General features: G+C 39.3%; 1 long non-coding RNA gene across 1 annotated transcript; it reads right to left on the bottom strand.

The window, feature by feature from the left end:
• Positions 1 to 6,242: 6,242 nt before the first annotated feature.
• Positions 6,243 to 6,942, bottom strand: LOC148873680 (uncharacterized). The gene is made up of 3 exons (XR_016107000.1): positions 6,779 to 6,942; positions 6,578 to 6,653; positions 6,243 to 6,484 (listed from the first exon to the last, which is right to left on the bottom strand). It is a non-coding gene; the product is annotated as an uncharacterized LOC148873680 (long non-coding RNA).
• Between the last annotated feature and the right edge of the window lie 17,547 nt (positions 6,943 to 24,489).

Below are 24,489 nucleotides of genomic sequence, written 5' to 3'. Positions count from 1 at the left end.
TATTTTAAAACTGACTCAAAAACAAAACCATTTTTATATATCAAAGTGGTGGCTAAGCAATTCAACCATCCAAATCAAATTGATTAACTTATGAAGTCATAATTGAGTAATAAAAATTTTAAAATATAAATAAATATATAAAATTACAAAAAAAGTAGAAAATTAGACACATTTATGATATTAAAAAAAAAACTAAGTGCAATAAGCAAGAATTATTTTTATTGATAATGAAAATTAAATACATAATTTAAAACTAACTAAAAATGAAATTAGTTTACTATTTGGAAAATATCAATTGTTCAACTTTTTGGTCAAATGTGTTAACATTTAATGCCATAAATGAATAAATAAATAAATAGTATAAATTAAAATATATAAAAATAAAAAAATGAACATACATATAATTCTATATTTATACTACTATTAAAAATATAAATAAGATTATGGAATTTTCTTTTGACTAAAATACTTAGTTTTGAATTTAGTCATTATTTAATTGTGAGGTTTAAGCTGAAAATTAAACTACTATTTTTCACCTCATTCAATTCTTTTAATTTGAACCTTATATTTCTTTGATAAATGAACAAAAGAAAGAAGATACACCAAAAAGATAAAACATTACAAAAAAAAAAGAATCTAATCAAGTAGGTAGGCCTATAAATGATACTTGAAACTTCACAACTTGATCTGATTATCACATATTTGGATGAGGTATTTTATTTAATCAGATTTAGATTTTGCAATCAGCATCCAATTAATAATAAAAAACTAAAAATATAAAAATAAAAATATATATATATTTATAGAAAATTTTGGATACATTATTATTATTTTATTATTATCATCATCATCATCATCTAGAATTTCAATGTGCAAAGCATGCACGCGCTTGCTAGTATCTATAAAATGTGGCAATGGATTTTAAACATTTCCATCTATCCATTGCCATCTAGACTCTTTTATTGATTGAAATGCACCCCTACTTTTGAATTTGGCCCCTCTCCATTGTAAGGGGAAAAAATGGGAAAAGATTCCAATTGATCTTCGTATATCTATAAAATGTGGCAATAGATTTTGACCATTTTTGGAATCTTTTATTGATCGAAATACTCCTATTTTGAATATTTGGCCCTTCTCCATTGTGAGGGTAAAAAATGCATTTGAACAATTACTTTTTAGTTCGTAGTATCATCTCTTGTTAATTTCTATATTTAAGACATTTTTTCTCACCATTAAATTTTATTAATTCTACACCACAAATTTTGAAGGTATGAAGCAATGTTTTTAGAACTATGAAGCAAGTTATAGTTTCAATCATTTGAGTCAAATCGAGTTAAATGGTTTAATTGTTCAATTTGTTGGGTCACTGGGTGATTGATTAAGTCAACTATATTTTGTAGGATGGCAATCTAACCCGCCCTTGTTGGAGCCCGATGTACCTTAGTCGGGGCAAGTATTGTAGCTCGTTTTTAGATATAAAATGCATACAAATGATTTATCATTTTTAGCTTGTGGACATTCTTACGGTATAAAATAGGGGTGCAGTCGGGTGGGTTAGCCTGGGTTTAAATTCAACCTAAGCCCAACTCTAACAATTGGGCTTAAATCCCGAGCCAACCTCGGGTTAGCTCAGGATTAGGTTGGGCTTGGATCAGTCCGTTTGTTCACTAAAATCTAGCATATGCACGTAAAAAATGTGTCTATACACTCATGTATCTACGTATATAATTGGTTCAGCCTCATGTTGCCCATAGGTTAGGCCAGACTTTTGGGCCCAGGCCCAATCGGAAAACTGAAAATCCAACAACCCGTGTAAAATTGGATGCTGGAACGGTCCAGACTTGAGTTGGCCTGGCAAAGTTGACACCTGATATGAGAGTTTGTTTTGGTCTTCCTTCCTAAGTTCCTTGACTCATATATTTATGAATGTGCCAATCTGGTACAAGATTAATCTTAATCGTGGGATTCGCCAAGTTATCTAGTCAGGGCCTGGGCCTAGCTAATTTCAGTTAGACCTTCTAGGAAACCCAGTTAGGCTTTCTATTATCCAGCCATCAACTGACTAAGTTCAATTAATGCCCATACTACACATAGATTTACCGGAAACCTAACATTCCAATCAAATGGTTAACAATTTTGAAAGCACATGGGCCTGAGAATCCTAATCACTACACAACTTATGAGTCTTCCTTTTTTTATGGCAGTTGGTAAAGGTGTTAATGGACCGGTTTTGGATTGGACCCTGTCCGGTCCAAAATCAATTTGGACGGATTGGATGGACCAATAAGACATATTGGATTGGATTAATTCGGTCTAAAATATTTATTAGATTGGACTGGACCTGATCAGTCGATAATAAATTTATATTGGATTGGATTGTATTAAGCAAATATTTGGTCCATTGATATAAGATAAGAATATATGTGTCAATGGACCAAGTTTGGGTTGAAACCAATGTAAATTAAGATGAATTTGAACAGATTGGACGATTCAGACATTGAATTGGATTGGTCCAAATTGGTCCAAAACATTCATTGGATTGGATTGGACCTAATCCATTTATAATAGACTCACATTGGACCAAATCCAGTCCAATTGACACCCTTAGCAGTTGGGCAGACTCCAACAACCACATAAAAGGGCCGATGGGGTTGGTAGAGGAGTAAATCCATGGGCTGGTTTCAAATAAGATTCGATGCCAATCAAGGGTTCAAGTCAGGTTGGTCCGAGCTAATAGTTTACACTGTTTTGGGTTGGGCCCATTGAAAATTTGACAAAATTCTAATTCTAATCCGCAAAAATTGCACCCTGCAAGATAGGTTCCACACTGACATAAGAAAAATGTCGTTTTATGTGAGGGTTATTGAATCTAATCTCAAGACTGCCCTAGCCACATGAGAAACTTTTTGAGTTGATCAACACAGATTGTTGTTTCTATCTTTCAACTATAAACATGAATAGTCAATTCCACATGCATTTTTTTGATATATATATATATATATATATATATATATATATATATATATATATATATTATTTTTTTTTTCTATCAGAAACTTTTTGAGTTGATCACTACAAATTTCCATTTCTGCGTGCGGTGTCAAATTTGACACTTTTATCTATAAATGGCACAGATCAATAACAATCTATAGCAACTGATATTTGGGAGTGGTGGTGTTGTGGGATATTAAGCCTTCTCCAATAGTATGTAATTTTGTTTAGTACGTGAAAAGCTGAAATGACAGATCCATTAATTCTTTCTTCCCACAGAGAGGCCAGCCATAGCTCTAAGCCTCTAAAAATTGGGAAAGTGTGTTGAGGTCCAGTTGGGTTGGGCTTGAATGCAATATTTGTTCCCTTTTATATAGAGTTGGGTGTGTTAGATTAGATTGGAACGAAACCAAACCTATCCAAGGGTTTCATGATCTCAAAGAAAGAATTAGGAGCATGTGTGATGGAGAGTGACAATTCTGTTTTGTAGCTTGTTTGTAAATTTTATTTTCTTTTTTCTGTTTAAGATTTCTCTTTTAGTATTACAGGTTTTATTTCTGGATTGGTGAACAAAAACTTATTAAGTCGATCCGGTGGTAATGTTAATTAATAAAGAATCCCCTCAATTAATATAAGCCTTAGATAATTTATTTAGTTTTAATTTAATTAAAATTTAAACTTGTGTAACATATTTTCCTTTTTGTGTTTATTGTTTTGGTAGAATAATGTTTTGATTAAAATCTCTTACAACATTGATTAAGACTGAGTCTCAAGGAAGTGTTCAACCTTAAAAGTTTAAGCTGTTGGGTGAGGTTTTTGAATAAGTTTTTATTCTCTAATACACTTTAATAATCCAGTAGTTCAGTGTGATCGTATGCTTTAGTAATTGGATTAATTATTTCTAAGAGGCGGTACTGAATGTATGAGATTGAAATTTGTAGCCACAATAATTTTAGAGAAAGCAAGAAAGTTGAAAGAAATGGTCTGATCTGAGATCACATCGGCACCCCACAAGTGCCCCACGTGCACATCTCTGAATTGAGAACATCTCTCATATTTGTTATGGGAAGATTTTCGCACTACACGGGTTGGAGGTTCTGTGGGCGCCCCACAGCTGATCTTGTCTAATCTATAAAGCACTGTAGTTTAACTGCTGGGGGTGGTTTTCTTTTGCCAATTGCCGGAAAAATGTTTGGTTCTAGGTGGATGAGAGAATTCTAGTTTTAGTTGAAAAGATAAAATGTCATATTGCCCTTCCATATAAAAATTATAAAACACTTGGAAAGAGAAAAAACACACAAAACCTTGATAACCTGAAATCCAGAAATCTCAATCTCAATTACGGTGACGATGAAAAGAAACCCATAAATACTGATTATAGTGGGATTCTGATAAAATGGCATGGGCTTTATTCTTCTAAAGCAAAGAAATTTGTTATCATTGCAGAGACGATAATTTGTGAAGGGACTAAGCAGGGAGGTTGAAGAGATCGGAGGATTCGCTAGGGATTCTGAGAACAATGAGGAAGGATCACAAACGGGAGTGGAGGATCCTTGCAGGTCAGCAATGGTGACCTAATTCACCCAAAATCACTGTTCATCTCTTCAACCCTGCGATGAGTCTCTCTAATCCCTTCTCTCTCAGTGTATTCCACGAGGATCACCTCCGTCCCAGTTAGCAGACTTAGATCGCAGCCAACTGAAGTCCCCCCATCAAGTAAGTTTTGTTTTCATTGCCCCCCTCTTCCATCACAGCGACACCCTCGAATCCTCTCTAAACCAACTCTCTATTTCTCCTCCACCTCCTTCAAAATCTCTCTTTGAGACATTGTTTCTCGCACCATCTAGACCCATTTCCCGTGCCATCTTTGCCAGAGAAAACCCCAATCTAAAGCCGTCGTTCCCTTGGCTCTGACGATGGTTGAAGTCTTTCTTTCCTCTTTCGAAAGAACCGAAGGGTGTTTTGGACCGTAAAAGGGTTGTTTAGGCATTTTGAAAAAATAAAAATGTCATGTGGCGGCTAGGGAATATCAACGGTTAATTGATGGTAAGGGGGTGATTGTCATTGTGTCCATTATCATAAATGTCCGGGATACTTTAAGTAATTTTTTAAGCATTAGTTTAGAAATAGTACAAATGCAAATATATATTCTATATTTTTAAAGATTTATTTAAAAAAAAAATATATATATATATATATAAAATATAAGATTTTGCATTATACATGTACTTTGTGTCCATTTGCTAAAAGGATAGTTTAAGTATTTAATCCAAAAGAAAATGAACACATTCACACCATTTGGTAGTCTAACAAATGCCGAACCTCCCGCAAGTACGTGGCTGAGGCACCGCCTCTCCTTGTTAGAGTTCTCAATTTAATTGCTCTCTATCCTGGCGTTTAATCATTTTTTAGGGTTTACTGAATAGGGCCCGTGAGATATACGAAAAAAATTAAAAAAAAAAAAATTGATTAATTTTATTTCTTAATAATTTGAAAGATATTAGAGATTTTTCTTTTCTGGCAGAGGTTAAAATATAAAAAAGCCTTAAGTTTTTTTTTTTTTTTCATGGGACTGCACAACCGGAAGATCATCCCTAAACCTACAAACCCTCTCAACCATATTGCATGTTGGATTTGATCCAAGCTTCTACTACAATCAATAGGAGACCGTTGCATGTGGCTAATAAATTCGATATGGGCACCACCAATTGAGGGTCCCAATCCTCCACATAACCAGATGATGTATCTAGGGGCCAATCATGACATGCCACATCATCCTGCGGACGTGTGGAATTGAGCTGACGTGGTGTATTATAATATTACATAGAGTAGACTGTTGAGGAATTAATCTGAAAATTCCTCATTCTGGGCCCTACTATTTACCCAATATTTGACACCCGATGGTGATGGTGTATGCTTGAATTTCACTTAATTAACTACTTGTCATTAATCGAGCACTGTTTAATAACTTAACGTAACCTACCAGGTCATTGAGCACCACCTCACATTAAGTGAACAATAATCATCCCACATGTGCTTTTACATGTTTGGCCCTTCTCAAAAGTTTAATTTAATTCTCTAACAATGTAAGATCTGTTATCCCACTATCAAAGTAATTTGGTTGTAAATTAAAGGGTTGCTAACTTTCTACTTTTTGCTTCTAGCTATAGCACATATGGGAGAGGTTTCTACTGAATAATTAATCACCGTAGGGCCCTTTTCCTCGTACATTTTCACCAAACATACCCCCAAATTACTAATAAGCTGAACCCAGAATGTTGACAATCTTTGCAACAGTGGGGGATGGGGTCGGGATTAGGTTTTGGTTTATCATCTGGTTTTTTGGGATCTTCAGGCTTCTTTGGCGGTCCAACATTAGTTAACTCAGCTATCCTCCCAGTCTTCCTGACTCGGCATACAACCTGTATTGGATCAGCATCGCCAATCACAGATACAATTCCCTTCTCCATATCCACAGTTATACTATCTATGCCTGTATATCAAAATCATCAAATTAATCATCTAGCTACAAGAAGGAATAACTAATCAAACACAATTGACTACTGTAAGTTTGCTGTGAGAGTGCCTTGAAGTTTGGTAATGGATTGGAGAACCTGCTTCTTGCACTTTAGACAGTTCATATTGACTTTCAGATCTATTTTCTGTTTACAGAAAACCAATTAAGGGATGAGAAAGAGTAGAGATCATAGAAAAGTGAAGCACAGAAACTAAAGATGGAGATCTTGATCAGCATAGAAAAGCAGGACTTGGATACCATTGTTCTTACCTTGGTGCTCATGGTTGCTCAATCAAATCTCAGTATCCCTACAAATTAGTGAATTAGAGGTGAAAGAGCTCCAAAAGTTTTATAGAAACACATGAAATTTGACTGGTTCCAACTTTCTAACAACTACCAAGCGTCTATGAACCATGGACGAAAATGTGTTTCATGAGAAATTAAGCGACAATAATGTTATTTATTACTACTGTTTACGACTTTTTGTGGAAAAAGAAAAACAGTGATGGACCATCAACTGTAGTGTGATTAGATTCAGGCTGGCAATAGATCATTTGGTCATTAATGGGTTGAAGCTGAAGGTCTCCTGTACGCTACAAAAAGTTATTTGGACTAGTTTCCACCGAAAATGTTTTATAAGAAAATCATCAGTTCATGACTTCCACACAGGTCAAATATGCTTGCTATCTACCTTTAAGAATTTTGAATTTTTCAACGACGTGCTCATTCAGTGGTTGGATGCATGGAATTTGTAAATATAGTAAAAATCTGTAAAAAAAAGGCTTTGAATTAACAGAAAACAAAAAAAAAAAAGGAGTTTCTCGGGGCGGCAGCCACTCCCCATCGCAAAAATCCCCATCTGTAAAAAAAAGGCTTTGAATTTTGGGAGCGAGGGTATACCAATGAATGGCAACGGGGCGGCAGCCACTCCCCATCGCAAAAATCCCCATCCCCATCCCACAAGTAGGAATGGCAATGGGGCGGGGCGGGGCGGGGCGGGGACGGGGAGCCTCTCCCCATCCCCACAGGGAGCCTCATCCCCGCGGGATCCTCATTTTCCGTAATTTTTTATAATGTTAATAATTTTGTTTTTTTTTATTTAAAAAATAAAAATAAAATAATTAAAATTTATAATCTATTAAAAAAGATTCAAACATATTCAATCATATTTTTAAAATATTAATATATAGATGTATGTGTACATATATAACATACATATATACATATATATTAGTGGGGATCCCACGGGCAGGGATCGGGGGGAGTGCTCTCCCCGTCCCCACTAAAAGAGATGAGAATTTCCCCATCCCCGTCCCATTCGGGGCAGATCCGCATGGGGATCGAGGAAATGGGGAAATTGCCATCCTTACCGACAAGAGTGTATATCAATCATTTTGTTTTCGTTTTTGTTTTTGTTTTTTATTTTATTTAAAAATTAAAAATAAAATAGTTAAAATTTACAATCCCATTAAAAGGGATTCAAATATATTCAAACACATTTAAGCTTATTTTTAAAAATATTAATATGCATACCTACATACATATATAGACATATGCGTAACATATACACATATATTCGCAGGGATCAAGGTCATTGCAGGGCGAGGAGTGCTCTCTCCATCCCCACTAATGGGGATGAAAATTTCCCCATCCATTTCCCCATAGGGAAAAAATAAAAGCATCCTCATTCCCACCCCATTCGAGGTAGGTCTCCATAGGGATCGGGGAGATGGGGAAAATTACCATCCCTACCAGTATTCCAAAGAAACACAAAATATCAACCCAACAAATTCCTTGTAAGTAAAAATTCTACACACACTCAACAAGCATGGAATCCGCCAGCTGCACACTAGCAATTAGAGGTGTCAATTGCATTAGATTTTGTCCATTCTAATCCAATCCAATGTGAGTCCATTACAAATGGATAAGGTCCAATCCAATTCGGTGAATATCTTGGACCATTTTGGATTGGTCCAATTCAATGTCTGGACTGTCCAATCTATTCAAATTCACTTTCTTTTAGATTGGTTTCAACCCAAACCTGGTCCATTGATACCTATATAGTCCAACCCAATCCAATATAAATTTATTATGGATGGAACCAATCCAATCCAATCCAATAAATACTTTTGGACCATTAAGTCTGGATTGATCCAAACCAATATATATTGTTGGTCTATCCAAATTGACTTTGGTTTGGAGGGATCCAATCCAAAACCGGTCCATTGACACCTTTATTGGCAATTAATATCTCCCCTAAAAAGGGACAAGAAATTGGATCAAGTAGGCACATAAGATTAGCACACTTAGTAGACTCTGGATCAAGTAGGCACATATAGTGATCACATTGAGTCATCTCCTAGGAAATTTTCTGATAGGATAGTTGTTCCACAAAATACCTCAAACAACCGTTGGAATAATTCAAACCAATGTTTTTGAATCATCGTTGACCTAGATGGTCAGACCGTTCGGCCCAGAAATCGTCCAAGCAACCGGTTCCATTTCACCCTTAATCCGTTCTTGGGTCAAAAACCATTGATTTGGTCAAAAAATTGCAGACCCGAAAGGTTGAACTATCAACTCGTTTGACCCGAACAATGATTTTGACCCAAGAACTCTCTTCGTCAGAAAACATACGAACTTAGATTTGAGTTCATGTCTCAGCTGTCTCAAATCTGAGTTCGTGTCTCAAATCTAAGAAAGAAGAGAGAGAGAGAGAGAGAGAGAGAGAGAGAGAAGAGAGAGAAGAAGAAGAAGAAGAAGAAGAAGAAGAAGAAGAAGAAGAAGACCTGAGAACTCAGATCTATGTATGTTCTTGCCACTTCGCTGTCACCATTATCATCGCCAGTGAGCATCGAACCACCCTCCTCTTCCTTCTCCTTCCCTCCTTCCCTCCTTCCCTCCTTCCTTTCCTTTCTCTTCTCTTCTTTTTTCCTTTCTCCTTTCTTTCTTTCTTTTCTTTCTTTTCTTTCTTTGTTTCTTTCTCAGCCGACAACATCTCCTCTCCTTTCTCAAATCTCAGAACTCATATAATAAAATAGTTGGCCTAATATGTAAACCGTTCGACCTGGATGGTCAAACTGCTAACTCAGAAACTGGTAGCAAGAACGGTTCCGTTTCCAGGTCGATTTTTAAAACCTTAATTCAAACAAAATTCTAAGGGGTTCGAATGTAGTAGGCACGTTAGGTAAGAACACTAAGTAAGCTCCTAATAGTTGTGTCACAACTGTCCCAGCTAATTTGCCTTTCATCTTAACATTTTTGTTCCGTTAGGAGTTCTCTATTGTTTTATTAATTGTGTCAAAATCTATACTACGAATAGCCTTAAGAATATTTCTGCAATTTTTTTAGGACAAAATTTACCCCTTTATATTTAACTTTATTAATAAAAATGAGGGCAAATAGGATAATTGGTTATTGATATTAAATGAGTTGAAAAGAGATAATTTTAGAATATTCAATGCATTCGATTCTCTCACATTAAATCCAATGTTTAAGGTATTAATTTGCATTCACCTTCATTGAATCATATATTTAAGGCTTTTTTGTTTCTTCTCATCATTAAATTCTATAATTAATTCTATACATAATAATTAATAATTTCAATAACATAAAAACTTATACTTTTAAAATCTACCTATAAAAAATTGTGTTTTCATCTAGGTGGTGGTAAGAAATTAAACCATTTGGGTCAATGAGCCAATCTATGTTGCCACAATTAAATAATAAAATGAAAAAATATAGAAATAAAAAATGGGTATGTTTTTAACATCATATATTTGACATATTAAACAAAAATAAGTATGATATACAATGTTTTAAAAACCGACCTGGAGGTCAACCCGTTTTTGCCTTCAAGTCATAGGTTACCGATTCGACTATCAAGGTTAAACGAGTCAAATCGCTCTATGTGTAAAAATGCATATTTTATCAATAAATAGAATGGTTATTTTCACATATTAATTATATATAATATATGTATTATGCTACATTTATTTATGTTTTCAGTTGAGTTTTAATTTTTTATTTATAAAAATATTAAAAATTGCAATTTGGGATCGAAAAAAGATTTTTTTCGCAAAAATAACAAGGCAAGGCGCCTAAGGCCCTTGGGATGTATAGATCTTGAAAAGTTATTGGAAAAAAAAAAAAAAGATAACCCCAATCAGACATCGAAGTGCAAAGTTATGGCTTTAAAAAGTTTGCACATAATTAAAGTGCACAACCTACGACTTACTAAGTCGAACGGGTCAATAATTGAATGACCCGAGTTAGACAACTTTTAACTGAAAGGGGGAATTTCAATAGAACCAAACCTAGAATCAAGGCCAAGTGACATGAACGGTTTAATCAGCCAAGTCAATAATAGGTTAAAAACATTGATGATAAATAAGAAATGTTTTCATTAATGATGGAAATGGAATGTAAAATTTAAAACTAATTGAAATTTGGAAGTAAAACTATTTTCCTATTATCTCTCATTAAATCTCATATCTAAGGTATATTCTCTTATTAAATTCTAAATTTAAGTTATATTTTTCTCATCATGAAATTCTACTAGTTAAGTCCACAACATTAATTTTTATAATATAAAAATAAATATTTTGAAAAATAATTTGAAAAAAAAAACATTTTCTTCCCTTTCGGTGATGGGTAAGCAATTTAACCATTTAGGGTCAAATGTGTTAATAAATAATGTCATATTAAATAATAAAAATAAAAATATATAAAATATATAATACAAAATAATAAAAAGAATTGGGCACATCACTAATACTGTATATTCATTACTGAACAAAAATAAGTATGAAATGTAAGAAGTATTTTTATGAATGATGAAAATGGAATGCCAAAATAAGATTCAACCTAGAAATGATAATAGATTTTTTAAAAAATAGAAAATACAAAGAATCACAAAAATAAATATTATACATAAGATATAATATAATCAAAATAATATATAAAAATTATATATTAATTATGCCAAACAAAAATTAAGTGTGATAAGTAAAAATGATTTATATAATGTTGATTAAATACATAATTTAAAATTGATCTGAAAGCAAAGTTATTTTGTTATCTAAATGGTGGGTCGATGATCCAACTTTTCAAAGAAATTCATGATGTCATAATTGAATAATAAATATTTAAAAAAAGATAGAACACAAAAAATAAAAGAAGTACAAGGTTTTGTCAAAGACATTTTGAAACATTTCTAATGTTATATAGTCCCATCATATGAAATAAAAACAATTGTATATTTGGTACAAGTATTTAAGTTTATTTTTAATCATGTTGTTACTTTTATTAATTTTCAATTTCTATGGTAGCTATGATATTTCTAAAATTCAAGTAATTAATATGAAAAAAAAATCATACATGCAACACATGTGCTTAATTACTAATAATTAAAAACAAAAAGAATCATGAAAAAGGAAAACTTGTTCCATTTATTGCGCCTTTCTCCCCACCCTTTTGTCATTTAGGGTTCTCCCACCTGTGGACCTTCAGCCGCTACAACTGGTTGGTTGGGGTAGGCACTCAACTTGGTTGGGTGGAGTGGATTCAATTATTTGCATTGTGTTTTTTCAAGGACCCTTAAAATAAATATTGCATTTAATTCTATTAATTACAATCTATTTTCATCCTCTATTATCATCAAAAGTTTTGGAACTAATTTTACTCTACTATTACTTTTTTTATAATAGATAGCTAAGATTCAGTGTATAAATTATAAAATTTTAAAAAATAAAGAAGATTCCTACACATGGAAAACTTTAGTAGTAATACATATAAACTAGCAGAGGGGCCTTGCTTTGCAAGGGCTAAAATGGAACCGTCAACTCGTTTCTAGCCAAAAATCATTGAATCGGTTAATGACTCATTGACCCGAGCGGTCGAACCATTGACCCATTGACCCGTTCAATGGTTTTTGGCCGTTTTTTATTTTTTAATTGGGAACCATCCAGGTAACTGGTTCCATTTTATCCTAATCTCGATCCCTGGCCAAAAACTATTGAATCGGTCAACGACCCATTAACCCGAGTAGTTGAACTATTGGCCCATTCAATGGTTTTTGGTCATTTTTTATTTTTTATTTTTGTTGTCATAACAGTCCATCCATTCTAACAATCGAACTGTCGACTCAAAAATTGATGGCTAAAACGGTTCCGTTTTTAGGCCGTATGAGTTACACGCTCGAATGACATAACACATATGGTACTACTTAATAGACCTCACACACTCAATTTTTTGCCTATAATTTTTGTTGTCTGAATGGGTTGTTCGTTTTATTTTTTAATTGGAAACCGTCTTGGCAACCAATTCCATTTTACCTCAATCCCGACCCTTGGCCAAAAGCCATTGAATCAGTCAACGAATCATTGACCCAAGTGGTCGAACCATCAACCCATTGACCCATTCAATGGTTTTTGGTCATTTTTTATTTTTAAATTTTTCTTGCCAGAACGGGTTATCTGTTCGAACGGGATAGTTGAACCATCAATCCGAAAATCGGTGGCAAGAATGGTTCCATTTTTAGGCTGTATGAGTCACACAGTTGAATAACATAACATCATGGTTTTAAAAACCAACCCAGAGACCAAATCGGCCAGGGGTCTAGTTACTGGGTCGAACAGATCGACCGTTCGAATCGAATGATAGACCCGTTCTGATAAAAACATTAAAAAAATTAAAATATGGTCAAAACCATTCGAACGGTTCGATATCTAGTTATTAACAGTATTTATAATAACTATTATATATTTATATAATTAAATAATTATATATAATATATATATAATTATATATATCTACTTACAAACTTGTGATAATCAATGTAGTTCTCTTGCCCTTTTGCACCCTTAAAAGTAACACCTGTAGCAGAACTTCAGAACCCAACGAATAAGGAAGAAGATGAGTTCAATGAGAGAGAAACCCTCTTTATAATTGAAATTTAAATGACAAAAGGTTGGAGATCGAGAATCCAATGAGTTTCAAGTACTTCCAACTCCCAACACATTTAGGTTTTCTTTTTTCATAATTTTTTTTTTAAATCATTTTGATACAAATAATAAAATAACGAAACAAAAAACGTTAAAATGAAAGACAAATTAGTTGGGGCAGTTGTCACACAGCTATTAGGTGCTTACTTAGTGGGCTTACCTAATGTGCCTACTACATCCGGATCGAATTCTAAGAGGGCTGTCGTGTGTGCTTACAAGGTTGTGCTTAAATCCGGTCTCCAGTGAGTAATAAGCACTTAGGAAATTTTGACACTTGTCTCATAAAATACCCCATCAGCCTAACAACCAAATTTTAAAACTACTATTAATATATTCTTACTGAATGCATTCACAATTCCACATGCAATGGTGTGCAAGTCTCAACAATACAAGGCCTAGTGGAGTTGAGTGAGTTGTATATCCATTGAAAATTAGTCAATCTTCGTCGGGAGAGGTTGATTTAGATGGTGTTTGGTTTTGTTGCTGTTTGTCAGAAAATCAATATCAGCTCAAATCCAAATGGATATTTCTTCCGATGAAGCTTGAAACCTTGTTTGGTTAAACCATTTATCAAGAAAATGTTTTTTCTAAGGTTGTGTGAGAATCATCCATTGAAGAAATATCAAAATTAAATGATGTTTTGCCCGATGGTAAGATGTTTTGCCCAATGGAATTAAACAAACCGTTTTATTTTGCTTCAAACGACCCGGCTAGTGATGAGATAATATTTCCTGCCACATGGGCCATATGTGATGTTTTGTTTTTTCCAAGGTTCAAAGTATTGATGCAGCCCGATACGCTGATAGGGGTGTATCGGACTGTATCGGGATTAACTCTTTTATTTTTTTTTAGCTTTTTTTCTTAATCTGATTCAGAGATATCCGTTTAAGGCCTGACTACCCTTGAACCGGGTTAAACCCTGAAACATCCCTATAGAAAAGTATTGAGAAGGCCCCGATACATATCAAAATTTCGAACTTGGTTTTTTCTTTCAAATACTTATGTGTTTGAATTTTAGCGAGGAGTCTCTGTTCTTGGTCATCCTGCGATGATGGTCGACGGTGGTAGGAAATGCGATCTTCCTAGTGGTGACTAGCTATTGCTTTAAGCTGATAAATAAATATCTTGGAAGAAAAAAAGACAAAATAATAGAGACAAGGATTGAACTTTGTTAATTCTCAAAATCTGATTTTTCACAACAAGTTGCTCTATTTATAGAGCTAAAACCAAACAGATAAGTGCTTGAAACTAGGAAGTGCAACCACCAACTCCTAAAAACATGCAACTTACTCCTAAATCTACATATTCTCCTCTAGACCAGGTAACAGAAAAACAAACTAAACCACTTAAACAAACTCCTATTGACGAGGACAACTTAACAGAAAAACAAACTACAACCACTTAAACAAACTCCTATTGACGAGGACAACTAGGAGACTTAGTAAATATCTCAACAATTATCCCTCCCTTAAACTGAAAGTTTTCAAACATTCAGTTTAGAAAAAACAGCGAACTCTCTTCAAGCCGGGCCGTCCAAAGTGGAGACACCTAGCAGTTTTACAAACTTCACAAACGACGCCAATTTGAGAGGTTTGGTCATTATATCAGCAATCTGGTCTTCACTCTTGTAGTAGACGAGATCAAGGACTCCTTCATTTGTCAGGTTCCTTAGGAAGTGAAACTTCACATCTATATGGTTGCTTCTTCCATGTAGAACAGGATTTTTGGTGAGTTTGATGGAAGAACTGTTGTCACAAAAAATTGTTATAGGCTCTTGTCGTCAAAGTTTAGCTCTTCTAGAAATTTCTTCAGCCAAATAGCTTGACAGGCACAGCCTATTGCAGCGACAAACTCTGCTTCATTTGTTGACAAAGTGGCAATTGATTGCTTTTTTGAAGACCACGAAATAGCTCCAGAACCAAGCATGAAAACATATCATGAAGTGCTTTTCCGATCATCTAAATCTCCGGCATAATCATTGTCAATGAAACCGAGCAAATCTGACTTTTCTCCTTTCTTGTAGAACAGCCCATAACTAGCAGTCCCTTGCAAGTATCGAAAGATTCTTTTTGCAGCTAAGAGATGAATCTCTTTCGGACACTCCATGAACCTGCTTATGAGACTCACAGCATGCATTATGTCAGGTCTTGTAGCTATTAAATACATTAGACTCCCTACAATTTGCTTGTAAAGAGTGCTATCAATCTTCCTTCCTTCAGGATTTCGAACAAGCTTCAGACCCACTTTAGTTGGCGTGCTAATAGAATTGCAATTTTTCATTTGAAACCTTTCCAAAATTTCTTGCACATACTTCCTTTGTGAAATAAAAATTCCAGTTGCAGATTGCACCACTTCAATACCCAAAAAATAATGCATCTTTCCAAGGTCAGACATATCAAACTCAATCATCATGGACTTCTTAAAACTTTCAAACATGGCACTATCATTTCCAGTGAAAATAAGATCGTCAACATATAAGCAAACAATGAGCAATTTTCCTCCATCTTCAATCTTTGTAAAAAGTGTGTGCTCATATGGACATTTCTTAAATCCCTCTTTAGAAAAATAAGCATCTATACGACTATACCAAGCGCGTGGTGCTTGTTTTAGCCCATATAATGCCTTTTTGAGTTTATAAGCCTTATTTTCACTTCCAAGCTTCACATAACCAGGAGATTGATCAATAAATACATGTTCCTGCAGTTCACCATGTAATAATGTTGATTTCACATCCAATTGGAAGATAGGCCATGAATGTTGAATTGCCAATGCAATCACCAATCTGATTGTATCATGTCTTGCGACAAGAACAAAGACTTCTCTATAATCCACTCCAAATTCTTTCTTATAGCCTTTAGCTACTAGGTGTGCCTTGTATTTGTCAACTTATCCATTCTCCTTCAATTTTGTCTTGTACACCCACTTGACACCAATTGTCTTGTGCCCTCTTGGAAGATCAGTCAACTCCCAAGTGTTGTTCCATTCAATGGATGAAATTTCTTTGTCCATTGCCTTCCGCCATTTGGATTCTTTGACAGCCTCTTCGAAAATTGTAAGATCACAATTCGAAAATAGAGCAAAATATGTAAGTGGGTCCTCAGATTGGTCAATTTCAATTACCTCATAACCAGTCATCCATGCAGGCCTTCTTCTAACACATTGAGGTTGTTCTATTGCTGTTGGCGAGCTTGGAGCGTCTGTCGAACCATCTGGTGGAATTTGTTGATCATTTTCTATTGCATGCTGCCTCTCCTCTTCGTTGTCTCCATCTAAGTTGACGGGTATTTTCTATTTGACAACATTGTTGTTCCATAGCCAAAAATTTTCTTCATCAAAAACAACATCACGACTGATAACAATTTTCTTAGTGATAGGATTATAAAGCTTATAGGCTTTTGATTGATCATTAACACCAAGAAAAATGCTTTTTTCTCCCTTGTCATCTAGCTTTGTTCTCCCGGCGAGTAGTTTATCCACCCAGTTGCTGAGCTGAACTCAGTGGGACCTTCCCTCCGAGTTGAGGTTGCATCCATTGCGCTGTCACGCTGAGTCACTGTTTGAGCAAGGTCACGCCCACGTGTACCCGTGCTGTGAGGTCGGGCCAAATCACCCTCCATCAATTGCCCCCCACTCCCTACACTAGCGGCGATGACCCAGCGCGGGGAGGTCATGACGCGCCGGGTGGATTTGGCATCGATACTTATGCCACTTTGTTGCGCACTCCATCCAGCTAGACCGGTCTAGTGGCCAGTTTGATCAAGAGAGATTCGAGTCGCATCCAGTTTACGTGCGGACCTCACGCGATTTGGACTTCGCAGACGTCAAAAATGCGCTAAACCGTTTTCGCCTCGAGGAGCCCGTAGTTATGGCTATAAATAGGGGGGACCCTTGGCCATTTCTTCGCCACAAAGCTTTCGTCGTTAGTGTTCGAGCTCGCACCAGAGGTCTCTTAGCTCGGGTCTTCCAGTTCATCCCGTTCTCCCAGTCCGGTTGCATTTCTTTGGTGAGTCCTCCCGAGCTTCCTTTTCCCTTCCAATTTGTTTCTTTCCCTTCAGCTCTTTATGTCGTCTAGTGTAGATAGCCTCATCGACAAGCCCGAGGTGGGTACCTCGGCTTGGGGTGGCTCTTCTACCACCCAGCCGTCCGATTTACGGGTGGCTTCGGGTCATCTAGCATCCACCTCCCACCTAGGTCGGGTGCCAGATCAGTTTGGCCCTTCCATTGTGACTGTGGAGAGACTCCATGACCTCATTCAGAGGTTCCGTCTCCCTGGGGAGTACTCTTATAGTCTTCCTACCGGCAGTTTCCCATGGGAGCACGGTCCCAATGAGATCATGGTCTTCAGGGAGCAGTTAGTAGTCGGGCTCCGACTTCCTCTCCACCACTTAATTCCCGAGGTGCTGGTGCACTTCAACATTACCTTGGACCAACTTCTCCCGAATTCCATACGAAATATAGTTGGGACCATTTCTCTTTGCTTTGACCGATCTCTTCCTATCAACCTGGACATTCTTAGCACCATTTTGGCCAGAAAGAAGAGTGCTTCGGGCACTCTCCCCAGGCACAGACGGTCTTACTACCAGTCCCCCCGCCCGGGTTTCAAGCTTATGCACAAACTCCCGAGTAAAGTTCCGGCCTGAAGCGGGACTACTTCGTAATTCGAAGCAGCACGGGGTGGCCCTTCCCTACTGATTGGAGGGTGGCTGTTCAAGACCCAGGTGTAATCTTAGACGGGAAGACCAAGAAGGCACTCCAAATGTTGGCTCAACTCGGGTTAAATTATAAAGACTTCACATCCGAAGAGAAGCTCGTCCAGGCCGACTTGAGCTCGGGTAGGTTTTGTTTTACTTCGGCCTTTTGTACGTATGCTTACTTTGGGATTGCTAATGTCGTGTTTTACTGTAAGTCCCATGGAGGCGGAGAGGATAGATAACCAAAGACTCTTCCGCCAGATGAAGAGAAAGAAACGTGTAGCCAAGAAGGCGCGCGTCGAGTCTCCGCGAGCCTCAGCCGAGACTCAACCTCCACAGGCCTCAGCTCAGGAACCCGAGCTCCTAGGTACTTCGCCTATCATTGACCTGGAAGGAGAAGTGGTGCCTCAGGGGCCTGAGGTGGTAGCGGAGCCTGCTGCTAAACCCACCGAACTTGTTGCAGAGAGCACTGCTGAGGCTTGTGCTACAGAGGCTGCTATCGGGGCTCATCTTACCAAAGCTGTTGTCGAGGCTTCTGAGGGGTCCACTCGTGATGTAGAGATGACGGCATCCAGCCCGGAGGGTCAGGGGAGTCAAACCATCTTGAACCCCATTGCAGCCTAAAGAAGAGCAAGCTGGCTATATACCCGGGGGAGGTCAGCGAGTGGGATGATCTCAATCTTGGTCAGCTCGGTGCCCGAGCTACCACCCATACTATGGTGGTGAGTTTTTTTTTTTTTTGTTCCCCTTTTGATTGGTTTCCCTTTTGCAGGTGAACTCCGCCATTCACGCCTTGACCCTTCAATCAGATCAGCATCTGAGGTGGGCTCTGGAGGCTGAGAAATCATCCCGCGTAGCCCATACCGAGTTGAGGGCAGTTCGCTGTCAGGTCCACCGCCTGGAGAGTGACGCCTTGGCTCAGAAGAGCTTCATCGAGGTGTTAATGGCAGAGAAGGGCAAGCTGGCCCAAGACAAGGACAAGTTCAGGGCCAAGGTAAATGGGCTCAAGGTCGGCCAAGAGGCCTTGGGGCTCGAGGTGGACAGCCTCAAGGCTAAGCGAGACGCCCTGAAGCTCGAGATGCAAGGCCTCAAGGAGGCAAAGGGGAAGCTGGAATGCGAGGTGGAGTACCTCCAAGAAGACATTAAAGAGAAGACCGTGATCTTCGAGGATGCTCTCAAGGAGGCCAAAGCTCAGGCCATCGTCGAATATGTCAACTCTTCAAGGTTTGACGATGTGATGACCGAGGCCTACCGCAAGGGCTAATTAGGCACCTCTACCCCGACCTGGATACGAGTGCCATTACCACTTTGTGGATCACTGATGACGTCGTGCGTCAGTCAAAAGATGATCCAGATTCTGAGGATGAAGGCGCTGAAGATGAAGCAGAGGATCCTGGCCCAGTTACTGCCCCCGAGGAGGGCCCTAACAGAGACAATGAGCTTCCGAAATATTTTGCTCCCTGTATTTGCAAACTTAGTCTTCTCCCTTTCTCTTTCTTGTAATCAAGACTTTTTAAATGAAATTTATCTAAGGAAGCTTATGTAATGAAGAAATATTTTTTGCCAAGTGTATGTGCAATTTATTTTTGTCGAAATGGTTGTCTCACCCCAAGCCGTTAACCTATCGAGTTGAACTCCCGAAGTGGGTATTCCTTAACTGCCATCGTGGTCCCGAACTGTTTAGTAGGGGTAGCCTTGTGTACACCGAGGTGAGTGACATAGTAGGGTACATGCCCGACCTGTCTGCACCCGGGGTAGGTTGCCATCAGTTGTCCTTAACGGGTTCAACTCGTTGCATGCCAGGGCGGGCTTATCCTTACAAGGTTCGTGCCCGAGCCGCCTACACCTTGGGTGCTGCAAGTACTTAGTTCATGCTAATGGGGCGACTAAGTCTTGTATGCTACCGAGGTTTCTTCATTAGCTCGGCATTTCAAACCTTAGGCTGGAGGAGTGGCTCGTGGCCCACTCTCGGAGTCTGCCCATGCCATGGAGGCAACTGGGTCCTATTGTGCCGAGGTCATATTAGCTCAATATTCTGGCCCTTAGGCTTTGGGAGTGGCTCGTGGCCTACTTAATTCTTACAAATGGTATAGTCTTAGGTTGACAATATTCCATGCCCGAGGTACTTGTTTCCCTCCGAGGGTCTCGAGCTCTACGTTCCTTCCCCGAGTACTCACTTCACTCGGTAGGGACCTTTCGAGTTGGACCCGAGCTTGCCAACACTGGGCTCTGGTACCATAACTTTACGAAGGACTAGGTCGCCAACGCAGAGGTTCCACTTCTTGACCCTATCATTATAGTACCGAGCAACTCTCTGCTAGTAGGCTGCGTTCCTGATGTACGCGATGTCCCTTACTTTGTTGAGTAGATCGAGGTTGATACGTAGCTCATCTTTTTTTGTCTGATCATTGTATGCTTCTAGTCGCAACATAGGTACTTCGATCTCTGCGGGGATCACTACTTCAGTGTCGTAGGTGAGATTGAAGAGTGTATCTCCCGTGGCGGTCTTCTCCGTGGTCCAGTAGGCCTATAGAACACTGGGTAGTTCATCTGCTCACAATTCTTTAGCTCAGTCCAATCGTGCCTTTAGTCCACGGAGGATGGCTCTGTTCGTGACTTCTGCCTAACCGTTTGCTTGAGGGTGTGTGACTAAAGTAAAATTCTGTCGAACTCCCATGTCTTGGCACCAATCTAGAAATTTGTTGTCCTCAAACTGCTTGTCGTTGTCGGAAATCAATACCCGAGGTAATCTGAAGCGGCACACGTTGTTCTTCCAAAAGAAGTTTTAAACATTTTGGGATGTGATCGTTACAAGGGGTTCGGCTTCTACCCACTTGGTAAAATAGTCCACTGCTACTACTAAAAACTTCCTCCCACCCGTTGCTGATGGGAATGACCCGAGTAGATTGATGCCCCATTGTGCAAAGGGCCACAGGCTGGTGAGATACTTGAGGTCGACAACGGGTTGGTGGTGAATATTGGCATGTCTCTAGCATTTGTCACATTTTCTAATGAGCTCAATAGCTTCTGTCTTCATTGTTGGCCAATAATATCCCTATCGGAGTGCCTTCTGGGCAAGGGCCCAGCCCCCCAAGTGCCCGCCGCACAACCCCTCATCAGTGTCGTGGAGTAGGAGCTCGACTTCGGTAGGTCGCAAGCAACGTAGGGGAGCATGTAGGATCTCTGATACAGCTGTTCGTCTATCATGACATATTTGGCTACTTGGCACTGCACCCTTTTGGCTGCATTGCGATCTGCAGGGAGGGTCCCGTGTAGTAGGAAGCTCACGAGCGGGTCAATCCAGCTTGACTCTGCTTGAACGACGGGAGCGACCTCCCCTAACTCCCCGAGAATGCTGGGTTGAGGCAAGTCCTCTATGTACACGATTCTCATGGTGATGTCGCTGGCACTGGTTAATCTGGATAGGGCGTCGGCCTCAGTGTTCTCCGACCTTGGGATTTGGATGATAAAGTGTGATTGGAAGTTGAGCAGGGCCTCCTTAACTTTGACTAAGTAGGCAATCATGGTTGGCTCATGAGCTTCGTACTCTCTAGTTGCCTGGTTGACCACGACCTGTGAGTCGCTGCAGATAACGATGTACTTGGCTTTTACTTCTCTGACTAGAGCTAGTCCAGTTATCAACGCCTCGTACTCCACTTCATTGTAAGATGCCACAAACTCGAAGCGTAGTGCGTACTCCAGTTTCTTGCCACTTGGGCTGTGCAGAACTATTTCGGCTCCGCTTCCCTGTTGGTTCGAGGAGCCATCTACGTGAAGGATCCAGGGCTCTTCATCCCAGCTCGCGCTTGGCCGAACTAGGAGAGACGCCACACTGGCTGCTACCTCACGGGGCTCGGACTTGATCGACGTAGGAGTTTCGGGCTCACCCGAGCTAGGAGCCTCGTGCTCAACCGGCCTGGGGACTTCGGAGCTAAATGTGCACTTGGCGATGAAATCTACAAAGGCTTGGGCCGTAATGGTAGTTCACGGCTTGTACTGGAGATCGTACTCGCTGAGCTCAACGGCCCACTTTGTCAACCGACCAGAGATTGTAAATGTACATCTATATATTAAAATTTTTAAAAATATGGCTGAATATGTTTCTAATATGATTGTAAATGTTAATTATTTTATTTTCATTTTTTTAAATAAAATAAAAAAACAAAAATAAAATGGTTAGCATTATAAAGAATCACGGGGAATGGGGATCCCCACGGAGGATACCCGTGGGGATGGGGATGAGGATAACCTTGTCCCTGTTAGCGGGGATGGGGATGAGGACGGGGAGAGGCACCCCGTCCCCGCCCTGCCCTGTTATCATTCCTAGAAGGATGGCCTCAAGAAGGATCAACCTCACTACCATCCCCGAAGAACAGAGCAACGTTCAAGATAACACCAACCCAAGAGTCGAGAATTAGCCTGAGATGGAAACACCCATCCAAGCCAATATCGAGATCTTGTCAAATGAGGTCTATGGGTTTGAGGGTTCCCTTCCTCTTTTCAAAGAGTGGTTCAAGAAAATGGAACAGAGCAAGAAGGAGACAAGGAGCACCCTCCAAACCCTGCTTAACCGTTCAGCCCAAGCCGAACAAACACCTACCACCACCATTCCCGGTGTCCCGAATTCCAATCCCAGCTGCCATACTTTTGGTACCATACCCACCTTCCCTAGCGTTCCAGAGCAACACCACAGGACCAACCCGGTTCCATCTCAGGTGGGCTCTGTACCCGCCCACCAGTTTCGTGCATTCCCCGGTGCTGACCCGGCATCAGAAATTCCCCTCAGCAGAGACAAATTGAACAAGTACGTCCAAGGGCTGGTGTGGAAAGCCACAATTGGGCCCAGGACTTAGCAGTCTTGCAAAAGCCCTATTCTGACTGTATCTAGTACAAACCCTACTCTACCAGGTATACATCTCCCCAACAATGGCCATAGTATGACGAGTAGAGGGGTAGCCCGCAGGAACACCTCAATAAGTTTGAAGATTCCCCCAGTCCTTTCAATCTTGATGGGGACCTTAAAGTATGAGAGTTCTCGAAATAGTTGACCGGCCCAGCATACACATGGTTCGTGAGTCTTACTCCCGGGAGTATCAACTCGTAGGGTGAATTGGCCAAGAAGTTCCTGTTGAAGAGGTTCACTCTAGAAAGGAAGCTGACAATGGCAAACATGCGGAATGTAGAACAGGGGCCCGGAGAACACCTTCTTGCTTATGTCTTGAGATTCCAGAAGCTCACCCATTCCATCTTCGACAAGCACACTACTGAGAAGAGCTTTGTTGAACAGTGCATCCAGGGTATGCGCCCTGCACACCGGATCGGCATCAAAAATGTCAAAGTGGAAACTTTTAGCCAGCTTTGGAAATGCACAGAGAGGACAGCGCGAACTGTCAAAGGCACGACCCCGTACAACAAGGAAGAGGCATATGCGGTCAACAAGAAGTTGGGAAATAATGGAGAAACCAAACTAGGGCCATACCAAAGAAGCAACACCCAAGGAAGAAGAGATGCACCAGCATCTCCCCCCTTTCCCTAAGGATCGTCGCGAGGGACAATGTAGCACGATTCCCTAGTACACCCACAAGAAGATGAGATGTCGTAACACACTTAACCAAACGTAATGATACATCTAGTGTCATCACTTAGCCAGAGGAAACCCGAGCAACACACACGGCGCCTGTCACATCCGCATAAGCGAAATAGTGACCACAGCCACACCTCAATCACCAATCATCTCCAATGGAAGTGGTCAGATAGCTGCACCCACAACCATGAGTCTGGTTATCTTTTGGTGATTTCCTTCTTGACAACATTCAAGGGGGCCCAGAACACACGATTTATATTACACTGACTGTTGCTAGAAAATTAATCACCAAAAGATAGGGGTGCTAAGCTTTAAACCATAATAAGATACTAAGCACAAACACAGGGTACATGCGATTTATAGAAAACCATAAAGTAGGCAGAAACACCATACCCAATGAAACCACCACAAAACTCAAAAACAAAAAGGACAATATACTTATTGATAAGCTCCCACTTACCGATAAGCAGGGGACTAATGTAGGTGCGTACAATTCACTCAGACCCTCAAAAAGCACTCAGACACCAAGAATAACACCACAAAAACACCTACAAGCAGCTTACAGTCAACCCCCCATGTTGCGATGAACTTACGGTCCATCATCACTACCACGATGTACCCGCGACATGTTAAGCAAAACCACGATAAACCCGCGGCTCACCAAGTCGAGACAATGGACTGAGCCCATGGCGAGCCCATGGC

The sequence above is a fragment of the Nelumbo lutea genome, chromosome 1, assembly GCF_056320005.1.
Source record: "Nelumbo lutea isolate HS-2025 chromosome 1, American lotus-T2T, whole genome shotgun sequence".
Classification (NCBI taxonomy): Eukaryota; Viridiplantae; Streptophyta; class Magnoliopsida; order Proteales; family Nelumbonaceae; genus Nelumbo; species Nelumbo lutea.
The sequence above is the reverse complement of the archived record's forward strand: the minus strand, read 5'-3'. Positions and strand labels throughout refer to the sequence as shown.